Below are 23932 nucleotides of genomic sequence, written 5' to 3'. Positions count from 1 at the left end.
CCAAATGGTGTTTTATCATCCAAGGTCAGTACCCAAAAGCTCCAGAAGGGGCTTCTTCTCCTGACCATTGCTGGCAAACAACAGAAAGGGAAGAAATTTCCCCTCCTTCCGCTGGGTCTGCCCCATCAGTACAGGGAAAGAGAAAAAGGAAAGTGTGATCTACACAGAGATATTTCAGACTGTCCCAGCTGGGAATCCAGACTCGAATGCCTTGTAAAACAAGCTTTTAGCTTAACAAGCCCTATCTATTTACTGTATCATATTGGCCTTTATGAATATTTCATGCATTCTCCCTTCTCCCCACTCCTTCCCACATTTATTTGTTAAACCAAACTTATTAAACCTGAAAAAATGCATTTGAGAAACATTTATTTTAAAGACTGCCAGGATGTTGTAGTCAAAAACATATTTTAAAGATTTAGCAGAATCAAACATCAGAGATTAAAGCAAGAAGAGAGCCAATTAACTATGTTACGTTTTAACAGAACAGTCAATAAGTCATAAACCCATCAAGTTGTCTTGGTGGTGAAGTGCTTTTAATCAGAGCTAGATAAAAGGTGTTCAGGAGATATGTGCTATGTATTGAAAGTATCCTTAATGCATACATTTTTTCAACTCTACTCTTTAAGGTACAGAGCTTAAGGTCAGTTTGCACTACCAAAACCCCATCTTTATAAGAAATTTATATATATATATATATATATATGTATAAATTATACCTCAACAAAATGGAGCAGTGCAGAAATTGTAAATACAGGACAGACAGAACTTCCTATAAACAGTGTTTCTTCTTATTTGGCTGCACAAGCTGATCCTTCTCTAAAATTTATACTATAGGCCTTTTTCTAAATATACATTTGAACACAGCACATTCTTTTCTAGGATATGATCTTACAGTGACCACAATCTGTATTAATAATTTTGTCAGTAAGATTAGACTAAAAGTTTTGCAGTTCTCTTTGCCCACAGCTGGTGGGTGACAGAACCTCTTGATGACGATAAAGTATAGATATTGCTGTTACAGCAAGGAATGGTGAAATTAGCCCTGAGTGAAACCTGCCTGTATGTGGAAGTGGGGAAGAAAGTCTCCATGCAGCACAGGTTATGAAAGGGCCTCCTAACCCTTGTTCTTCTTGCAGGAGACATTCCAGTAATGGAGCAGAGGGATGTAAAATGATGTATTCCACTCACGTCATTAGCAGAGGAGCTTTTGAACAACGAACTTCATTTTTCCTTCCACTGCACTAAACCAAAATCCAGCTTCTCCAAAAAACATCTATGGAGTTATACCAGCACAACATTGATGGCATGGACTAGAGAATTAGATTTGCTGTACTTAAAGGAAACAATTGAGGAAGATTACAAAAGGAAGGGCAAACTCAAAGTCTTCAGCTATCATTAAAACTATTCATTTCCGTAGCAAGGCAGAAAATTGGATAGCTCTCCTTCTGTTCATAATTTAATGGCTTGTGTTCAGTCACAGACCTACCTACCTGCTTAAAAGCAAATCATATGTAGCAGTGATGCACATTCATTACCATCCTCTCTCAAGATAATTTGACAGTTCCATGGCATGGTGCCACAGTTGGTCGTTATCTCTATCCCCAAGTATTGCACTCTCCCGCAAGATGTTGCAGTGACAAAGAAATCACTGGTAGCTCCATTTGGCTTTCTTCATCTGATCAGCATCCGCTCCGTGGGGAAGTGCTCCAGGGATTTTACAGAGGAATGCAGGTATAAAACAGTCTCACTGCTTTTGTGTTGGGTTTTTGTTTGTTTATTTGTTAGGGCTTTTAAAAAGACTTAAATATTTACAGAAGGAGCAGTTAACTGGAATAATGAGGTGGAAAAAAGAATCTCTCACCCTCAAATACTCAAAACTGCCCCCACTCCCTCCCACCAGCTGGCTGCTTCTTATCCACTTGTGACTTTCTCAGAGGACTGAGGGACATCAGTGAAGAAGATCTAGAAACCATTATTCAACCCTCCAGCTTCCCAATACAAATTTGCTGTTATCCCAGTATGCTCCACTGCCATGGCCTTTTATGCACCAAGAGGTTAATAGCTTATCAGTCCATCAGTAAGTTTATTATAAAACTGATGTTAAAAAAACCAAACCCAAAACAACCTCCAACTCCATAATTTTCTGCTTTATTTTCAAATACCCACCATTTAGACTTGATTTGCATGATGTACTGTGCATATGTTTTTTCTCTGTCTCCAAGCCCAGAATTATCCCCTATTGAGGCTGTATCAGCTGCTGGAGCTTGCAGATTGTCTTTGTCCTTTCCAACCTGCAAAATATCATTTGCGGAATCCAAATCACTGTCTGCCTATTCTCTTATCTTCCACTTCTTTTACCCATCAATAGCCAAGCTGTGCTGTTCGGTAACTATGGCATATTGTAGGAAGAAACTGATAAGTACATCAAACAGCATTCACAGACTACACACAAACATGTGCCACTGACATTTTTTATTGCCTGTGACAAGTCACCCATCCCCACTCAGTCTTTCCAGATGCATAATGCAGATTTCAAGTCTGTGTCACTGTAGGTACTCTTTATTATAAAGAACTTATGCATATGTAATTACAGCTAGAATTTGACAACCATATAAGCAGACAAAAAGTAAATTTCTTTCTAGTATTACAAAAAAAGAGACAACTGTGAAACTATAAGAATGGGAGACCTAAATTAAATATTTAATTGAGGAGCGGTCAGATAATCTGCTGTGATTTAATGGGAGCAATTTTTGTATTTGTAAGGGGAATTAAGATTTCCCCTTAGCTAAGGTGTGGCAACTGGCCTTGTGTGACTTCCACATCTGTTGCTCTGCAAAGTAACATCCACTTTGTGTAAAATACACGCCACTGATCTGGTTTGTGCTCCACATGACAAGGAGTTCATACACAGTTTGTTACTGAAGAGTAGTTGAAGAGGGGCAACTCTTTAGGTGACTTGTTTTTGTGTGACCTGCTCATTGGCATCTGACAATGAAACAATCTCTGTATTTTCTGAACACCTACAGATTTCCCAGTGACCACAAGTCACTTAAATAGAAGTTCACAAAGCTTACTGCAGAAAAAGTGATCATTGGACCTCTTATTTAGATTGAGGCTGGTTTTGTAACACAAACCATAAGTGTTATTCACTGGAGGTAAGAAAGAAATTTCTTGGGCTAACCTGGACTGCTCAGGAGAAAAAAAAAAAAAAAAAAAAAAAAAAAAAAAAAGGTTAATTTCTTAGTTCTTTCATAGAGTCCTCATGAGATTTGGGTAAATCGCCTAACCTCTGGTTATGAATTTCCCTCTGTCAAATGGCATTCATTCTTACCCAGGTGCTGTTCTTCAAGTTTTTTTGTAAATTACTAGAGAAACCAAACCAAGACTAAACTTAAGGTCATTGCTCTAATGAGTCATGTACCTAAATCTGATCCAGTCAAATTTAGGTTTTTCTCTGATGTATCACTTAGATTAGCAGTTCTATAGCAATGTATATTACATATGTGCATTCACTATTCCCACAGTGGCAAGACTGGAAAAATGTGATACAGGCTTTAATATTAAGTCAAGATTGCTGCAGATTAAGTTTCATGTATGTTTTGACTATGGTTATATTTTTCACTATTATTTTAGTTTGTCTTATTCCACACACGTTCAAAATGTTAACTAATCTCTTGCAACTGTTAATCTGTAATCATTTCCCCACTACTGAACCCTAAAAAAAAGACTGTGCAAAACATGGAAATAATTATGAAATGAAGAGATACGTGTCTTATTTTTTAGGTTTGAGCTGTGACTGACAAGCGGTTCTGTTGTTCATAAAGGGAAAACATCTGTAAAGATGTAAGGCATCAGGAATGATAACCTCTGAACTCTCATCCCATGCTGAGCTCCAGTAAATGAGTGCACCTATCTCTCCTGCCAAGTGTAATGTGATACAGATGTGAAGTTTGCACCATAGGCTGTTCGTCTGGCTTTGAATCTTGCATTTAGATTGGGAGGATTCTTAAAACAGCAAATACAGGGTTACAACAAATTAAAATTAATTATGTGAGAGGAGTAACTATGTATTTTATGTCAGTTTTGAAAGATTAAAGGTTTTTAGATAGTGAAACAAAATACACACCACTTTTTACTAGGGCCTTCAGGAAGGATTCCAGCTGGGTCTTGCAGGATAATATAAAGTCACCAGACTCTACGTAAATTTAAAAAATTCAGATGAAAAAAGCATAAACTAGTTTTATCTGGATAAGCAATTAACACCTGTAGCTGAACTGAATGACACAGTAACGGAGGTATTAACAGTGTGCAATATGACAGAGTAATGAAATAATTCAGCCCTCACTCTCACAAGTGATAGAAAGCCCTGTAGTTGTGCTCAGGTAGCCACATCACCAAACTACAGCCACAAATCCTCCTCCAGTACTTGTCCCCCCAGGCCTGAGATTTGACAGGAAACACATTCCACAAACCTTTTAATTTAGCTTGGCCCTTTTTAATGAGAAGGGATGTTTTTAAAAAGACATGTGCCCTGGTTTTCCTTCCCCTTCTAGCGCATGCATCAGCCAAATAAATATTATCAAAGGATTAAATATCTGGTGCTTCTCTAGGATATTTCATCTGAGTATACCCAAAGTGCTTTACGAACTAATTAATTCCCCAGCGAGAGCAGCAGTGACAGACACATTTTGCAGCTGAGCAAGCCGGGAGAGGCGGCAGGTACGGGGGACTCAAGGAGTCACTCACCAGGAGTGAGCAGGGGGCAGGTCTGGGAGTCCAGCAGTCCCCTCTTCCATGGCTTTTCTGCTGGGTTTTCTCAGGAATTTGCAATTTATGCCAGACAGCAAAGGCAATTTCAAGCTCACGTGGGCAATGGACACCTCAGCTCTCTCTCCCTGTTAAGTGACATCCACAGCGTCTCTTCACTATCACGACTAAGGTGGCAGTTGTGGCATGGTTCAGCTGTGCACACAAGGTCCTGCAGGCTTGAATCTCTCCATCCACTTTCCCTGGACTTTGACCATGGGTCCCAGTAGGACAGAGCTGGACAGTGGTCTTCGACTTGCAGCAGACCAGTATGGCAAAGCGCAGAGTGTCTGAAATCTGCCTTCTGATGTCTAATTGCAGACACTTGAATTATGTTACTTCTCTGGACGTCAAAAATCAGTGCCAGAATGCACGTGATCTCTCTGTACCTGAGACTACAAGGGTTTGGGCAGGTTTTTTTCTTCCCTTTCCTTCTTTACAAAAATGTGTCAAAGTCATAATTTATTACAATGAAACTGTGAACATACAAAACAAAACTGACATCTCCTCACTTCAAATGCCTTTGCACTTAGAAGACAGGAGATAAAAAGCCAATTGATACGTGCAAACAAACCTATATTTTATATCTTTGTCCTGTCTTCCAGACTGTAATGGGCTGCAGTCTGAAGGTTGGAGGACTTCTGCATGATTTATATGCATTTTTTAAGCAAGTCTCACTGTTTCAGATTTGTAGCAAGACCAGCAGCAACAGGACCTGTGTTGGGGGGGTCAGGTCATTAAAGCACATGATTGTGTGCAATTCCTCCCTGGGAGCCACTGAGTGAGCAGTGGCTGGGGTAGAAGTTTTGGACCATCTCAGTATGGCACTGCCCACTGGGAGTTTTTTGTAATTCAATGACAAGCTGATGACTGCAGAAAACAATGCTGCTCCCAGCATATTTCTTCGGTTTGATCTGTTACTAGACTTGCCTGCTTTTCTTGCCTTTTTTTGTTTTATTTTGCTTTAATGGCCATAAGTACATTTGCGCAGAGCTAGCAACGGTGGCCTCCGAGGCAACATATAATGCTGTACATATAGCATCAGCCTTCAAGCCCAGGCTCTGCTCCAGCTGGGCTGTGGCTCTCTAGATGTCATGAATAAATGCCAGGCAAGAGCATCCAAACATTATTTCAGATTTACCAAAGGAGGAATGTACAATTTATTCCCATGTCTATGCAAGTTCCTGGGGTTTTTGGAGAATCACAGACCACAGGCTGGTAGAACAAGGAACTGCATGATGACAGAATGATGTACAGCATCATTTTTCTGGCTGAATCCTGAATAATGAAGGCAATGAAAGGGATATCCAGTCTTCAGTTTTCAAGAGTCCTGGATAAAGGTTTCTAATCCAAAATATGGTCATTAAACTGACTGGAGTTTAAAAAACTTATAGATTAAGCTGTCAGGACTCTTGGTTTTCCATTCTGAAATGTAGAATATGACCCCAAACAGAGACAGCTTGTGCTGGAAATGGTTGCATAAATACATGTATATGTGACTGGTTTGTTCTGCCAGGATAGTGGACAATGGCTGTATAAGCCTTGGCATAGGGCTGCTGGCACTCTTCAGGAGCTGCTGTAAAGTGGAGCTATGGCATCATCCTTGACTTGAGCATTTTGATAAACTTGGCATTGAGTCTGAATCATGAACTATGCATGGCATGGAGTAAGCTGCAGCTGTACCCTGAAAACTGGGTCTGGACATTGGCAATGAGTAATGCATTGGTGTTACAGTGGCATCATGGCTCCAAATGCACTTAATATCCAACGATGCTGGGGTAGTATCTAGGGTATTAGTCTTGTACCTAGCTCTAGAGAGCTAAGGTCAGCCTTGCTGGCATCTGAATCTGTTGCCCTCACTTTGAGAGGGTTTGATGGCAATAGGAGGTCCTTTCTCAGTCATGCATGCTACATGGCTGCGCCAAACCTGTGAACCTTTTTTTGGATGTGAACAATAGCATCACAGTACTGAGTACCTGGGGCAGGAAGGAAACATTCTCTGATATTTCTATGCTGACAAATAGATGCAAAGAAAAGCAGGCAGCTTTTTTCCTCCACTGCAATTGCAACAAGATTGTCCTTGTTGGCAAGATGAGTGACATTTTTGCCTGTGTAATGCTTGGCAAGCATAGGAGGAAGAAGAAAGGGTTGAGACAGAATCCACTTGCAGCACTGTTCTACACCTTCTTAAGATCAGCTGGCCAGCAGCCTTCTCAGGAAATAAAAGCAATGGTCTGGGAAGCAAAAGAACGCACAGTAACAGTAATGTCATACACACAAAGTGAGACATTCAAAGCAGGATATTTATAAATTTTAATTTATATATAAATATATAATTTATATTTACAAAAAGCAGTTATTAATCTTTTGTGTGTGTTTAGCAATTGTTTTGCTGAATGTTGTTCAATGTTACAAGGAATATAAGTATTTGGGGATTATTTTTTAAATTTCAAAATTCAGGCCAGATTCACTAAGAACTTCTGACTCATATTCAATACTCAAAGACCATTTCTAAGTCATAAATGGAAAATTATAAATCTTCCTGTCCAGAGTGGATTCTGAGAAGTGTATAACTTCAGCCAAGAGGTGGTTATGGTGATGATCAGGTTTCAGTGGATGTTTTCCAGTTCATTGAAATCTGAACAAATAAAAGCTTAAAACAAACTATTCACATTGACAGTCACCTAAGAGTAAGTCTGAAGAGCATTTGCCATTGAAGCTACAGAATCAGTCTAGTAGGTCTTTCTTGAAATTGTTTTCTTGAGCATTACCAAGTCTCAAAGCAAGAGACTTTCCTAGTCAGATCTGACAAAGGAGGATAATCCTGGAGTGGAGAGAAGGCAATGCAGGAGCTGCCCCATGCTCTTGTGCTTCCAGAGAAGCTTCCCTCGGGCCTGTACGTACCTGCAGGGAGGTTTGAATGCCCCTACAGCTGGGCTGATAGAAAGGAAACTTTAAACTATGCCTGTGCCCCTGGCTTCACGCTGACCCGAATCTGGGAGTTTTGGACATAGACACCGCCTTTCACTTGAGACACGGCACTTTCCAAATTGTCATGACCTGGAGCCCGGGGGACAGCTGTTGCTGCTGTTGCATGCAGGTATGTGGGCAGGTCCTTTGGTGTCTCACATGAATGGCATGGGGTATATTTTCACTAATATCTACAGCAGGAACACAAACACATTCTGGATAGCAGCACCATAATTCAGCTCCTTCCTCAGAAGGACAGTGTTGCCCATTGTTTCTCAGACTTTTCTAATCCAAATATTACTTAACCTTTGATACAATCTCTAAACTATCTTTACTAATGTTTCCACAAGTGATTTTCTTTATGACTAAACATAGATCAAGCTAAATGTTGGAGATAAGCTTACTAATTCTATTTTCCTTGCTCACTGACAGGCAGAGCTTTTGGTTTTCAGCAACAGTTTTGGTGCTTTCAGATGCCTTATGGTTTGCTAACTCATCAGTTCCCATGTTAAGAAACATGTAACACACCAACCTGCTGAAGTTCTCAGTGCCCTTATACTCTAACCCAGAGTGTCAATGGATGCAGATAACGATGAAAAGCAATAACCAATTTTTCACACGGAGACCAAAACAGTGATGGAACCTGGCAGGACTGTAGTTTGATCTGGGTTTTTTTTGTCAATGGTTGACACTCAGCAGTGGAAAGTCCACACATTCATTGCTATTCTTAGAGACGTTGCTCCTGGAACCAAACTGGATGTCAGCAGAGGGAAAAAAGTTCTGGTCTTGAGTGAAATTTATAAACAAAGTAATGGGCAGTAGTTGTGTTGCTGTAGCCAGACCAATCACGTAACCATGGCAAAAACAAGGCAAAAAAAAATAATGTAAAGAAGTGATACTCTTTTTAGCCTACGATGAAAAAATAAGCTCCATTTTGAATTAAGTAAGCCTTCTTTGGGTGAAAAAGATAACAGAACTGGGAGAATTTCACTTGGGTTTTGCTCTGCTTCTCAGCTGAGATAAGGTTATCTTTTAATACTTAATGCTTTTGAAAGATTGAATTGGTCAAAATTATTTCCTCAGATTCACAGGTGAACCTATTGATTACTTGAGAGTTTTATAGCATTTTCAAGTGGTTCTATCTACAATGTTTGTCAGCCATAGTTCAGAACAAAGCATAAAATAATGTTGCTGTTAATTTGTGTATGAAATAGACTTGGTTTATCTGGTCTTGCTGTGTAGTATATGCAAAAATCCTGGGCAGGTTCCTAGAGTAGTTTCTTCAGGTTTTCCTGGGTCTTTAAAGAATGACATGCTGAAGAATAACTGGAAAGAAGATAAATGGACACTTCTCCCTAAAGTAAAGATAGGTGTAAACAGTGCCTAGATCTTACTGAGAAGATCAGTACTTCATTGCAGTAAGCACTGTAAGTGCTTTTTCCTTAAAATACTGTTTATTAAAATTGCAATAGACAAAACAGGAAAAGATTGGAAGGGAAATGAGGCAAAATTCCCTGCTAACAAAGCAGATCAACTGCAGAACCTGGAATCCAAATCAAGTGGTTAGATTTTCAGCACCCTACAGGCTGAGTTGCCTCATGCTTTTGAGATTCATGGTCTGTCACTGCTCAGGATGGCTGCAGTGAAAAGCTGGAGTGTAAAACAGACTTAGCAACTGTAGCAACAAACACAACTGTGCCCATTGTTTAAGCTCATAATGACTGTTCTAACTCTTGCTAGATACCTACAGTTTGTTTACTCTTGGCTCATTGTCAAAGAGGGTTACAGAATCCAGCCATTTCCCTGATTTCATCTTGTTTCCATATTCATTTCCCAGTATTTTAGTATATAGTAATCTTTCTTATTTCCATAGTTCACTTTTGAAGGGAAGCCAGATCAGTTGTGAAAGCTGTTTCTGAGTGAGACCCAGAGTCTTCTTATTTTTCACTAGGGTCGGTGAAGGTGGGAGGAAATCAGATGCTTTATACAAGGTCACAAAGTAAGTTCTTCAGGTAATGCTAGAGTGAAAGGTTCTCTTGACTTAAAAGCACTCAGTTTAGCTACTTAATTTCTGCTAACAGATTTTTTCTGTCTCTTTAGCCAAAGAAGATACTCTTCAGATTTTTTTACAACCTCTTTTTTGGGGGGCTTTTAATAAAATATAATTGTTTAAAAAATCCCTCAAAAATGTAAATAGGAAAAAGTCTCCATAAACTGCTGCATCACTTTATTTGTCATTTTTATTTATTACAGTATATGTGTTTGTTATTCACAGAGATTCTGGATCAGCCTGGAGCCCACTGCTGAATAAGGCATTGAGATCAGCTCTGCTGCCCACCCCTACCCAATCTGAAGCTCCTCTATTAACTCCCTTCATGACATAGGCAAATCACCTATTTTCTCTGCACCTCAGCATTATTCCTGTTTTACATTTGGGGAGCCATTTCCACCCCATTTTTTCCATCCAGCCTGATAGAGCTTATAACAGCAAAAAATGTTTCTTCCCTGTTCCTTTTACAGAACCTGGTATCTTGGCAAAGTCTTTACGTGCTGCCATAACACAGCGATAAGGAGTTTTAAAAAAATGAGAGCAAATCAAAGGGAAAAGATATCATACATCATACACTAGAGTAGAAAGAGGCCCAAAGGACTGGTCATTATTCCCTGTGCTATTTGTAGTTAATGCTGGGAAAGACATGATTCTTCTCCACCATAAGCTCTTCTATGACAGCACATTTAATTGCATCGTTTCAATCTTCTGCTCTTACCACAACTCTTATTCTTCCAAATAACTCTCAGGCAGTAGCTCTATTGGGAAATTCTGGCAGAAGCTCCCCCTACTCTCCCAGGGGAACAGAATGTTCTTTCCTCTACCCCAGTACCTCCCCTGGCTTCTTAGGATGATAAGCACTTTCTGACATGGAAGCCATCCAAATATCTAGCAACATGGTCAACTGAAGTCAACTGTGATTCATTCCACTTTTAGATGAGAGTATTTCAAGAGTGGGAGATTGAGCATAGCACAGAAAACGTGGAGAGCAATGGCAAGAAGAGGGCAGGGATTAGCTTTATTACTTCTGCAAGGACCATTTCTGAATTGGAGGTTGTACTTTGTGAATACCATCCTTCTGCTGTGACATTCATTCTGCAGCAGGCTGTCCTGGGACTGAGCTGGATGTCTAGGACAGGAAAACTTAAACCATTCCTCAGTTTGATCCCTCTTCACTACTTCCCCAGCTACATTTCCCCCTCTCTTTTTGACAGCCATTCCTAAGTCTTTTCATTACAGGCCCAAGATCACCAGATGCTTTACTACTTTCATCCGTGAACAACATTTCCTACACCTTCTGCTCAAGCCAAACACAGACCTTCTTTCTCCTAGTTAATTCTTACTCAGTATTGTTGCATTTAATCCTGTCATCTTCCATTTGTTGTTCTTCCCACCCTCTGCTTTTGTCTGTGGTGACCTATCAAAATTCAGCAGCAAAAGGTTTTTGTTATTTCCATTGCTGCTTCTTGGTGAATTCTGAATTCTGAGATATAATTCATAAGGAGCTGCTGCCTATCAACTTTCAATACTCGTAATTGCCTATCTGCTGTGGTATAATCACAAAACCTTTTAACATTTCATTTTTCCCCCAGGAAAATGTATCCCAGTCACAGAAATGTGACCTTCAGCTCCTTTAGTGAATGCTGAAGGAAAGAAATCATTCAGATTGTCAGTAACATTACCAACCCAATTGTCACTAACTTCCCAGTCCTGCTCTTTAATAGCTATGTAGCCTTATTACCTTGCTGTTTACTTCAGCTTCCTGGGGACAGAGAAACGAGGGTGTTTATCTGTAATTCTCTTGGCATATTTGTTTCATCTGTTCATGTCAGAAATTCTGGCAAACCTTCTTCAGGACTCCATCTATAGGGCAGACCTTGGACCTTAGTGCTGGATTAACCCTTTGTGTTTCCCTTGGTTTCTGCTTCTTCTCAAAGCCAAACCCTGATTAAAGACAAAATTCAGTTTGTAGGAGAGTATCACAAACAGCCTGCCTTATCCACAGGTTAAAAAAATTTTTTAAAAATCCCCAATTCCTGCAGCATGGATTTCAACAAATGTAAAAATCCAGAGCCAGATCCATGCTTCATCTTTGCTCTGAACTCACTTTCAAAATTCAGGTACCCCTTGGAGGTTGATCAAGAGCTTCTGAAGAAACAAGTGTGGAACTAAAGATCTCTCTTGACTTCGCCATCAAGCAACAAGAGTAGGAGTCAGTCTTTTTCCAGACCGTTAATGGCACAAACGTTCAACATACAGAACATCATCCTACTACGTATTATGGCTGCATGTAGGTAACAGTCACCATCAAGGCAAGGTTCTACCCAAAGGTGGTCAAGGAAGAGGGACTGGGAGGGAGATTACTTGGTATGGGAATGGCTCCCCAAGCACATGACGGGGAAGGGCTGTGCCGCAGAGTTCAAGGCTGCACCATTACCAGTGTCCGGCCAGCATTGTTCATATAGGTGGAGGTGTTGCTGAGGCTTTAAATGTGCGGTCATATCAGAAAGATTTTGGTGAGCAGAAGGCTACAGTAATCTCCATGACCTAAGGTTTTATGTTCCAGCTAACCTTTGTCTTATGAATCCCCTCCATGCTTCTTCAACTGGTAGTGAGATTATTCACAGCTAAGATTACATGTGACTTTGCAGCAGCTGACAACATTGGTAGAAACAGCCAGGAAACCACAGCTGCAGTGTAATATCATGTCAAACAGGCACATAAAATAGCTTAACTGTCAACCAAATTTAAAATCCGTAATTTCAGTTTGTATCCAATTGAAATGTGTAATCTTTACAAAGCTGCATTCATATGAGACATGGCATGAGGGCAAGGCTCTTCTCATGAGGCTCATTTTCAGGGAATAGGACTTCTTGGGGTCATCTGGAAATGTTACCTGTTCTGTGACATTCAGAAACTCTGGGGTCTCTCCCTCCCTTTTTCTATGGCACGCTACAGTTTATGTGGCTTTCCGGCTCTTTCCATGTATTTTTCATTTGTCATAGGGCGCTGCAGAGAGCTTGGCAGATTAGGAAATAGGACAGTGTAAATTAAAGACATTCTGTAAACCCTTCCAGTGCATAAGGATTTATTACACACTTGTATCTGACTACAGAAGTTTGGACTTGGCATCTTACATGTTTCCTTCCAGGTCTAGATCCTGTATCCACAAATAGTTCATGAATTTTTTATTGTTACCTCTCTGTAGCCCCTGCACTGCTGAGATACACAGAGTACACAAACAAGGAAAAAGGGGAACACATGGGAAAATAACTAAATTTGAACCAAGCACTGAGCACTGAGAGGGAATTTGAAGAGCTCCTCCAAGTATGAGTCTAACTGCAAACACAAAAGGGGTGGAAGGATGTCAGTCTTTAAGGATTGTCACAAAAATTTGTGGACTTCTCTTCTGCCTTCAGTGATCTATGCGTTCCAGGCAGCACACAAGAGTTTCATCTTACATTTGAAGAAGGGGTTATTTGCCCAGCGACTGACAAATGAGAATACAACCAGGTGTAATGCAAGCCATTTATCAAGTCTAGATATCCCTGAACATTCAGTGTTCATTTTAGCCCTCTTGGTTTCTATCATCTTTCTCTTTAATGCTTTATTTAATTTGCCTTACACGGTATTCCAGTTTGCTATTTTCAAGTTCCTCTCCATAGCTTTGGTTGTCATTTTAATTCCCTCTGTACTGTTATTGTGACCTCGGCTAATATATTGATGCCCAAATTGTCCTCTAACATTGTTTCGTCAGCCTCTTCTCCAAGTTACATTCAAAGCCAGCCATGTTTCTTTCCCTGTCAGCTGATGTCCAGATTGAATTAGAAAGCACTCTCATTCCAGATTTAGAAATATATTTCCTCTACTTAATGCAATCTTATCTGTGTCTGGGTAATTAAAATCATCTATTACTACCACTCAGGTTCATTTACATGTTTTATCTTTTAAAATTTATGCAATAATTACATAAAATACTATGCTCCAATGGGCCAGCTGGACGGAGTACAAATAGTATAGCATATCTTATTATGGAAACATACCTCCAGCTACGAGCACTGACTACCATTTCCAGGCCTTGCTATGATCACGACTGAATCATCCTTCACAAATAAATCACCCTAAGTTTGTTTGTATATCTGCTTCTTTCCTCAAGAACTGACAAAAAATGTCTGATGGAGTGTTCCTGAAGTTAAAGACCTGAGAAAGTTCAAGAGGTCTGAATGTTTTACCTACCCAGCTGTTCGATTCCACAGTTAAATCAATAACTACACCACGATGTAGGAGGGCATTGTAGAGAACACAGAAACCAGATAACAAGTGCTGAAAATATTACATAGGCTTCCTCAGCCTGAGGGGGAAACCAGCTATTGCTCCTTCTTACTGTAAGTCTTCCTTATTTCATAGACAGAAAAGTAATTCCGATATCATCTTTCTCACAATTTAAGTTTTATTTCACTCTTCAGCAACTAATGTCCTTTCCTGTTTGCTCTTCTTTTCCCCCTTCTCCTTCTCCATCCTCTTTCACAAAAGCTCACCTCACCTCTTTTTTTCTCAGCGTGCTGCTCAGCCCTTCCCACAACTTCTTGGGCAGTTTTCAAAGCCAGCAGGGAGAAGGCAATGAATCCTCTCCTCCCCCAGCCCTAAGTGAGACGAAAATAGAAGCATTGGAAAATCCTCCCTGAAACCCCCACACCTGGAAGACATACAGACTTGGTAGCAAAGTGCCCAGAGATGGCAAAGACAATCCCCAGAAAAAACATGATTTCCCCACAACTGTTGTTTGCCCATGTTCCAAAGGCGATCTTCTTCACAATAGGAATATATTTTAACCTGTTCAAAGTAATTAACTGATATTATCAGCTTCAGTGATGGCTTGATTTTGAGACCTTCCGATTAAAATGGGTTGGGATGAAATTCTTCATCCACTGCTAACAGTATTTTAAGGGCTGGCTTTCTTTTGTGACGAGATTTTTGTGAAGCTAGACTATTTCAGCAATCGATATGAAAAGATACTAGAATAATATTTTTCTTAAAGCTTCAGTTTCTTGGGCATTATGGGGTTTTTTTTTTGAAATATATTATTTCAATTTTTAATGAGTGGTCCTTGCTTTCCAGCTCTAAAGTTTAAAAAATACTTTTCCATACATATAGAAAAACTGTAAGTAATTTGGTTTGATGAGGCACAAAAGATAGTAAAACCATCTAAGCAGCCTTAATTATCAGGTTACTCATGGTGCACCACATCTAAGGTGACTGAAAATTTTAGACTTCCCTTGAAAATAAATCAGCTTAGAAGATTATGACAGGTACACTCAGCCTCCTTTCACAGTCCACCCCACTCCTATTCATTCAGCTTCACACACCAATGAACAGGAAAAGATCTCTTGTGTTGAACCATCCAGCTTCTTTGTCAAAATATTAAAAGCCTCCAGTGCACCACAGGGCTATGAATGACTTTCCAAATCAGGAGGAAGATCTGGCCTGTGTACTTAAACCTCTTCAAGCAGCAAAACAGGACAGGGAAAGGGAGCCTGAGATGCACAGAGCTTGTACATTGGAGCCGAGGTCAGTTTTGCTTCTGAAGCCTGATCCAAGTCAACGCCAATCCATCTGCTGGCCCCAGCAGAGGTGGAACATGGCAGTTGGAATGGCCATATCTGTTCCAGTAACACATGCTCGTGTTTTACCAAAGGGCTGCTAGTTAAAACATGCATCTTCTTCAGTCCCTCTCCTTCAAAGGCGCAGCTATTCATCCTCCATTCCTTTTACAAACACGTGATGAATACAGATCCAAATTCAGCTGCTTTTCTCAAGATCTGATATTCCTGACATCAGATCTCAAGGATCAAAGTAACATTCATTAAGTCAGTCCAGCATTGCCATAATTATCTCCTTAAATGGAATATGGTACTTTAAACATCAAAAAACACCTTTTTCATAAAGTAAGGGAACACTCGCTTCTCTTATTCACCTGACGGCTTGAGATGTTTGTCAGAAGTTTTACCAGACTGGGGAAATGCAAATACTGTTTAGATATCTTAAAATATGAAAGGGCAGCATGCTTATTAAGTAGGCAGCCTTTTATTTCCTTACCAAAGTATGCCATCATGTTCTGGGTCCTCAGGGAGACATTGCCAGGAACCATAAAAAATGCAGTTCCTAGAACTAAGGATTTCAATCTTTCATCTCTCTAGTGTTCAAGAAAAAAACCTTTACAGGAAATGTAAGCCTGGATGTTAAGTAGCAATTGACACTTGAATACAGCTGATTTTTTTAATCATTTTGATTAAGTCTATCCAGTCATATACTTGTATAACATGGTCATGTGGAGCTGAGGTAAAGTTCAGAAACCTACAATTAATTTTCAAATATACAAATTATTTTATGACACTAGTAATTTTTTTTCATGGCAGAAATGATGAGAGGTGGGAAGAAATGTTGTATCATATTTTTCTCTTCAATAAACGCTTATGAAGAGAATGAGAACACGGCTTTGTATATGCAGTCTATGAGGTATGTAGATAGAGGGCAGTTATAAATATGAGCAGTGGCATCTTACAGCAGGGTGTGGGGGGAACATCCTGGGTAATCAATTTAAGCTGACAGTCACTATCACAAGACACATGATATTAGCTACAGTGACAGTGTTATCTGGGTGAGGGGAGGGTCAGTTTCCATTAGGAAACCCTATTTTCCAGAGATTTGGAACCTGACACAATAACTGTTAAAACTTGGCATTAAAAAAAGTTTTCCATTCACTAGCACAATTTCCCCTTGAAGAACTGATGACCAAAACGGAGATAGCTATTTTAGGATGGTTGAAGACGGAGAGGGAAAAACCCCACCCATTATAGTAATATCAGGGGTCTGTTTGCTTTCCATTAGCAAAAGGAGTTACAGACTTCTAAAAACACCAAATGCTTAGAAGCTGTATCAGCCAGAGCCAGCTCATGGTATAGGCAATATAGGTAGCTGCCCAGAGTAAGGGGACTGTGTCCTTTATATCTCAAAGAGGTAAAAACTAGAGCCCAAGAGGAGTGGAAAGAGGGGCTACATCCCCCGCACGCACCCACAGTCTCACTTTGTCCTGCTGATTTTTTCTCCCTCCCAGGACCTGTTGAGCTGGGGCCACAAATTTGCTGCATTGCCAACACATCTCTGCACACATTGTCCCAGTGCACAACTTTCTGAGGCAGAACTTCGTCTTCAGTGCTCAGACCCAACCATCTTACCTGCTTTTTAAAGCCACCTGGATCAGGGCTTGGAGGATTGTAAAAGGAGATATTCAAAGGGCACTACCAAAGAGAAAGTTTATCACCCAAAGAGTAAAACAAACATGATAGATGTGATGAAAGAGCAAGAGATAGAAGGGCTGCTATTCCCAGTGACGGGCCTATTAATTGCGTACAGGGAGATTAAGTGAGCAGTCAAAAGGTCAGGCAGGAAGAGCCTGGTCTCATGACACCCCATCCAGTGCCACATCTACCAGACCTTCCTTCCTCCTGAGACATAGCAGAAGGGTTGGTTTTTCTGAGAAAGGACTGCAGAAATCATTGGGGCTTTGCCATGCAGCCGGGCCGCTCACAAAGCCTTCCAAGCTGTCACCAAATCAAATGCACATAATGCTATTAGTCTAGTTCTGAGAAGCATCTTTTTTCATTCCTTATGCTTATAAGGATTTTTAACACAGAAATGCTCACTCTAAGGAGTAACTAGAATCTACCACTGAAAACTCTAAGCAGTCAAATTTTACTCAGAATGCTACTGAATATTTATCAGTTGAAGGATTTAAGATGGCCTTGATAAAGCGGAAAATCTTAAAAGATAGGGATTTGGTTGGCAAAAAACATCTGGAAGTGGAGACAGTAATGAGTATCCAAGGTTCTGAAGCCACTGCAATTGGGATGTAAAACTGAAAAACCCAGGATCTATTAATGAGATTTCTGGCAAATATTTTGCTAATCCCAACCAAAATTTAGAGCAGCTTCTCACCAGCACATCAGCATTTCTGGTTCTAGTCCTAAGTAGATCTTGTAAATGTAAAAGGCAGTAAATTCAGAGGTAGGTTTTCCCAGACTTTCTAACAGCTCTTTAAAGTGCTGAAGTTGCTTTGGCTTCTAAAAATGAACAAAAGGATCCAGGACCCCTTGTTCCAAGTGGTTTGCTTAACCCTGTCCTTACATTGCTAGGCTGCTATCCTCACCTGCTGAGCTGAATCCTGCTCCAGACTGGTGCTCCCATGGGAGCCTTCAGGTGAAACTCATCCAGCTGGAATTTGGAATTATAATAGGAAAAATGTGGGGGGGTTCTTTCTTTCAAACTTCTGCAGAAAACAGAGTTCTTTTTCTTTGAAGGGGTAAAATGGAGTTATAGTCTGACCTTGGAGGGAGTGTGAAAAAAAGCTCCAAATATATTCACGTCCTCTGTAATATATAAACAAGGCTAAGTGTGATTAGCTAGATATTTAAAAAAACCCCAAGAAATCATAAAGACACTGACACGTGTTGAAAGTTCAATGCTTAGCTTGCCACTTGCCCCAGAAATTCTGGCCAAAGCATTGAAATTTGCCACCTTGGCAATTAGAGGCTTGTTCTGCCTTTTAAGTAGACAGGGAACTAAGCAGGAAAAAACAGCAGCAAGACCTTACATTTTTGAGATGCCACTGAATTGTTGAGCTGCCTCACCCAAGTTTCCTTAGAATTTGCAAAAAGCAGTAAAGTTCAGCTGACAGACCATTTCTGTTCCCTGTGTTCAGCCTCCAACATGCTCTTCTCTCTCTTGAATTGGGGAAGAGCTGTGCAAGAGCGCTACTGTGGTCTGCAACATTTTTTTAATGTCTGGATTTTAAACAGGCGGCAGTAAGCAAGATTGCCGGTAATGTGATGATCTGAAACTAAGCAGACGTGTCAACAGCAAGGGGAGAAGCAATTGGAGGGAAGGAAGTTTATGAATATGTTCAGTCATTTTTCACACTGTATATTTAGTATGGAGGTAAGCTTCAGCTGGAGAATGTATAGACTGTGGATAACACTGCTTGGGAGTGAGGAATGCTATAAGAGCGAATAAAACCCAAAAGAGAAGGCCACAGAAATTAATTATGCTGTTCAGTTAATGGTTCTGGACTAGTTCTTATTTGATTTAAAATCAGCATCGCCCCCTAGAATTATATCTGCTGCAGACCCAGCCCGAAACCCCTTTTCCTTCTCTTTGACGCATCAGTCCTGGTTTTAGTCTTCACAATTACAGCAGTTATTTATTTTGCTAAATCTATTTTAATTTATCCCTGAAACTAAAGGTCTCTCAATCTCCATTACCATAACAGTGTCACATTAACACAGTTTTTAAAATGTAAATTGATTTGTTTTGATTGATTTTATCTGACCTTTAAAAATGAATAAAAGTATTTAAATGGTGTAATAAACCACGTTCAGGAAGTTTAAACGTTCTAAAATACAACAAATGTGCATGGATTAGCTTAATAGAGTGAAGCAGTTAGAGAGTGGTCCTGCTAGCAGCCCTCTGTGCTGGCAAAGAGAAGCTCTTTGAGCTCTTAAGAGTTTAGAAAGCTGCAATAACTTCAGCAGGGGGGAAAACCTACAAGAACAGCTAAAAGAAGGAAAACAGTGAAAGAGTGAAACATTGATTCTTCACATCTAGGGCACGTTAGGAATCCTACTGAAGGGGCAAGCCATTCCCAAAGCTGAAATCCTAGCTTTAAGGCCAAAGATTGATATTTTTCGCTTGATTTCTGTATTGCCAGAATTTCATGAGAAGACCTAGTACCCAGCAAAAGGTGCACCGACACACAGAGTAGCAGGCACAGCTTGAGGACCAGCAGGTGAGTTTACGAAACCCTGTCCTGTTAAGAGCCAGACAGAGCTCACAGCTGGGCCCCCACCTGCAACCTGCCCTTAGTTTGGCCATGCAAAGTTACATGCAGTTGTTTTGCAGTGTCTTTTAGGGGCAAGGAAGCAGTACTGGCACGTGCACAGAGAGGGTGGTGCATGTTCTGCCTCATAGGTGAGCAGGTCATTCCCATACACAGTGGGTGCTTGCACAAGTGGAGGAAGAGCACTGTGTTGGAGAACCTGGCCCCTGTTGCCCTTTGTTTCCTCTATAAAGCCAGGGTTAGTAAAACCTCACAGAACACAAGGAAGGGAAATACAGAAGTCATTAAAAATATGAAAATATTTTCCATGGAAGAGAGGAAATACAATAAAGAGCTTTGAACCAAATAAATACTCTTCCTTATCTTTTCAAACAAGTGATAAAATAAAACAGAAAGTAGGCAATAAAAAGTGCACTGAATACACAAAGCAGCAGCAGCCAATGATGAGTGTGTAAAAGGAAGCAGAGCCAGGGGATTTCAGGTTATTAAGGAAGAAAAAACAAGAAATCCAGAGAAGGACTTAGGCCACCCATCTTCATTTTGATTCCTAGAAAAAATCTGAAACAAACTGTTCCCTGGAACGTAAAAGTGGATAAGCAGCAGACGCTATATATTTGGCACAAGCAAGCTGTGTCACATTCATCTAACTTTTTTCTTTGACCAGATAAAGGATTGTGTGAATAAGTGAGAGGCAACAAGTATATTTGACCTTAATAAGGCTTTTGACACTGTCTCACCACATGACATTCTCATTTTCAAGCTAGGCAAATACTGTCTTGATGAAACTAGTATGAGAAAGGTGAAAAACCAATTGGAAATCTATAATTACCAAGTACTTATCAATGGTTCATTATCCAAATGGAAGGGTGTATTGAGTGACATTCTGCAGGAGTCTGTCCTAAGTCTGCATTTATTCAATATTTTCATTATCAGGTATGATGGAATAGGAAATATGTTTATTAAATTTGCACAAGATATGGAGCAAGGAGGGACTACAAGCTCATTGAAAATGCAAAATGAAGTTGTCTATTGAAGGAACATTCTGAAAATTAGCAGGAAGATGAATGGAATGAAGTTTGTTAGAGGGAAAAAGCAAAGTAAATAATAAATATTTTGGCAGGAATAATCAAACAGTTATCTGAGCTGGGTGGCAGTAGGCTAGGGAGCGATTTTATGAAAGATCCCAGGGTTACAGTGGATCAAAAGCTGGACATGAGTCAGCAATGTCATTTCCAGTTCAGACAGGAGTACTGTGAGAGAGTATATCAAGTAATTCGTATATTTGACTCAGCACTAAGAAAGATTCTGTGAGATTTTTGCTGTATTGGAGCACAGTGCTCTGAAAAAGATGCTGTCCAAAAGACAGCGGTAAGAGTGGTCTGAATATGTACTAATACAAGCAGCTGTGGTGAGCCAAAAAACTGGGACTACTTATGCTACCAGAAAGGTGCCAGGGGGGTGCATAGTAGTCCTTAAGCAGAGAAAAGGCTGTTACAGGCAAGATCTGGTCTGCTTTCTGTGTCCACGATGGCTGAAACGGGAACTAACGAGTTCTAATTGTAGATGAGGAAAATTTGCGTTAGACACAAAGGAAACTTTAATGGTAAGGATAGAAAAACTCTGGAATAATTTACCCAGAAAAGTTGTTGAATCTCCAAAACAATGCTCATAGGCAAGACTGAACAATGAAGAGTCAAGAATTATGTAGCTATAGAGGATTGCTAGGGGCATTAAGTGATGAACCTTCCCTTCCAGCTCTATCATTTTATTAAGTGAAGTTATAGACTTTCTAAAGAGGCATGGCTGAGCTAATGGAAATTACAATATCTGGAGGTGTAATTTGGGTGAGCTGAGTGCTCTCCCATGCTGGAACTCGAAGAACTGGGATATGAAATTGCGAGAACAATTGCCAAAACTTATAATGAATGTATCCTTATAAGTCCCTATAAGCAAAAAGAGAGAAAGAGGGAGAAAGGAAGGGGGCAATCTAACTAGAAAACAAATATTCTGATCAAGTATGTCTGATGCTTTAGAACAAATTCGAAGGGAAGGAAAGCAACCTGAAACACGGAAAAAGTTTTATTTGGGGTAGGTTGTATCCAGCTCAGGCTTCTCTCTTAGTAAGACAGCTGCTGCTTCTTTAGGAAGAAATGCCCCCTCACCTTAGTACCTGGGAAATTGCCAGTTAAACTGAGCAAGCTGGAAGTGAAAGCAAAACATTTAATTACTGAGGAACTGACTGATGGGGAAATGGCAATGGATGAGAGGAAGTTATTAATGAAGCTCCAGAAAGATAGGTCTTGGGACCAGTTTTCATTAGGTGGTCCGGCTTTAAAAGTGGGAGTCTGATGATGACACAGGGTTGAGAGGCATCACTAATGACATTGGAAAACAAAGAAAGAATTGTAGTAGTATGAAAAATGCTAGAAATAGAATGTGGTTTCATAGCCAAAGTGGATGTCGTGTATGGAGACTGATGAGACAGCTGATTAGAGAGCTTATGAGCTGGACATAACAGAGAGGAAAAAGTTGGGGGATTTCAGAAGCAAAAATAATTCTTTAATGAGTCATTAGTATGTTGTGGACAGAGGAAGAAAAGCAGCTGAAATAACAGATGGTATCTTAAGACATTCCCAACACTGAGGAGGAAGCATGAGTGCCATTGTGCAAGGCACCAACAAGGACTCAGTCTGAAGGCTGGATTTAAGGAGTGGATGCACAGAATATATCAGGTAAAGGAGTATGTATTTTGTGAATGGAGATTTATAGAGGTAGCCTTTATTTTGCAGAGATATATAAACCATAACAGAGTAGTAAAGAGGGTAAATTCACTTTCCTGAGAGATACTCAGGGCAGTAGCATGGTGATACAAACTCCAGAAAAAAAGGTTATTTTAGCTAAAAGACGATGCTAATACAAGATCAATGAACCATGAACAATTTTAGCTTTCAACCTCTGGAACAATATGATGATATTAGTAGTTGTGTGGATTTACTGTTGGATTTATTTAGATTTTGGTCTGTTTCTGAACAAGGTTTCTAAATGGTATTATGTGATGGAATGAAAAACCGGACTCTCTCTTTGCACTTCCCAGCTGTGTGCTTCCACAAACCTTTCCTTACCTGGCTAGACTAAGCCAGTGGGATGCACTCTGGGGATCCACAGATTTGAAAGAAAGGTGCAGTGATACTGTGGCTGAGAGCAACACAGTTTGTTCTATTGCTATTTCAATCAGTATGCAATTCCTTCCTGCCTTGACAGTCTCTTAAATGTGAATTCCCTGAGCACCGAAAGGAGATGGCCTGTTCCACGTAACAGTGTGCTTTGGAACTGGAGGTCTCAAAGCAGTTGTACTTACCAAAAGGGGAAACATCAAACAGCACACCCTCTCCTTCCTTCCTTTATCAGTGTAAGAAAGAGGTTTGTTGTGAGCAGCCTAGTGTAAAAGTAGCTATTCTGAAATTAGGGGGAATGGGATAATGTGTTACTTAAAAGCCAGATGACATCCAAAATGCCAATCAGAGCAAGTAGCAAGTCCTGATTTCTGCTAATGTACTGTTATACATTGCCATATGCACAAGTACCAGTTTTTATTTCCTCTACAAACCTATCATGAGCTATTGCCCGTTAATTATTTACAGTATGCTGCTGATTACCTAAGAGCAGCACTCACTGCTGGGCAGTCAGACAACTCAGACTTTTAGATACAAGAAGAGTAAACACCACAAAGTAAGCACCTGACATAATAACCAGCTTATCTTCTACTTCACTTATTAGTATGTTTCCACGTGTGAAGGCAAACATTATTATTGCTTAGAGAATAAGTATTCCAGAGCAACAATGCCAAGCAAACAGACTTGTGGCACACACGCTCAGCAACGGCAAATAAGAAGGGATTTGATCAGTCAAACTAAGCAGTTGGCCAGAAATCCAGTGAATATTTATTTTGGAAGGTTTCTAACAGCTCTCCCGCTGGGTCCACTTTATGCTAAGTGTTTCTAAAATGTGGCAATGCTGGTCAAACACCAGAAATAATCTGTATGCTCTTTCCAAAAATTCCAGCCAGCTGGTCAGAGAATAAAGGAATTTCACAATGAGAAGATTCATACTTTCTCCCTGCCTTCTTTATGGAAATATTTTGGCTAGGTTTAATTCTTTCTTATTTAGTACTATAGCATCAACAGATAGTTAGATGTTGAATGCAAATTATG

General features: G+C 40.1%; 1 long non-coding RNA gene across 1 annotated transcript in view; it reads left to right on the top strand.

The window, feature by feature from the left end:
• Window positions 1–1030: 1030 nt before the first annotated feature.
• LOC308066688 overlaps window positions 1031–23932 on the top strand; it is a 38295-nt gene continuing 15393 nt past the window's right edge. The window contains exon 1 of the long non-coding RNA XR_013929260.1: window positions 1031–22453. This is a non-coding gene — a long non-coding RNA (uncharacterized lncRNA). The remainder of the gene's footprint in view (window positions 22454–23932) is intronic.

Source organism: Falco punctatus (genome assembly GCF_963210335.1).
Source record: "Falco punctatus genome assembly, chromosome: 7".
In the NCBI taxonomy this organism is placed as follows: Eukaryota; Metazoa; Chordata; class Aves; order Falconiformes; family Falconidae; genus Falco; species Falco punctatus.
This window is presented reverse-complemented; position numbering and strand designations above follow the sequence as displayed.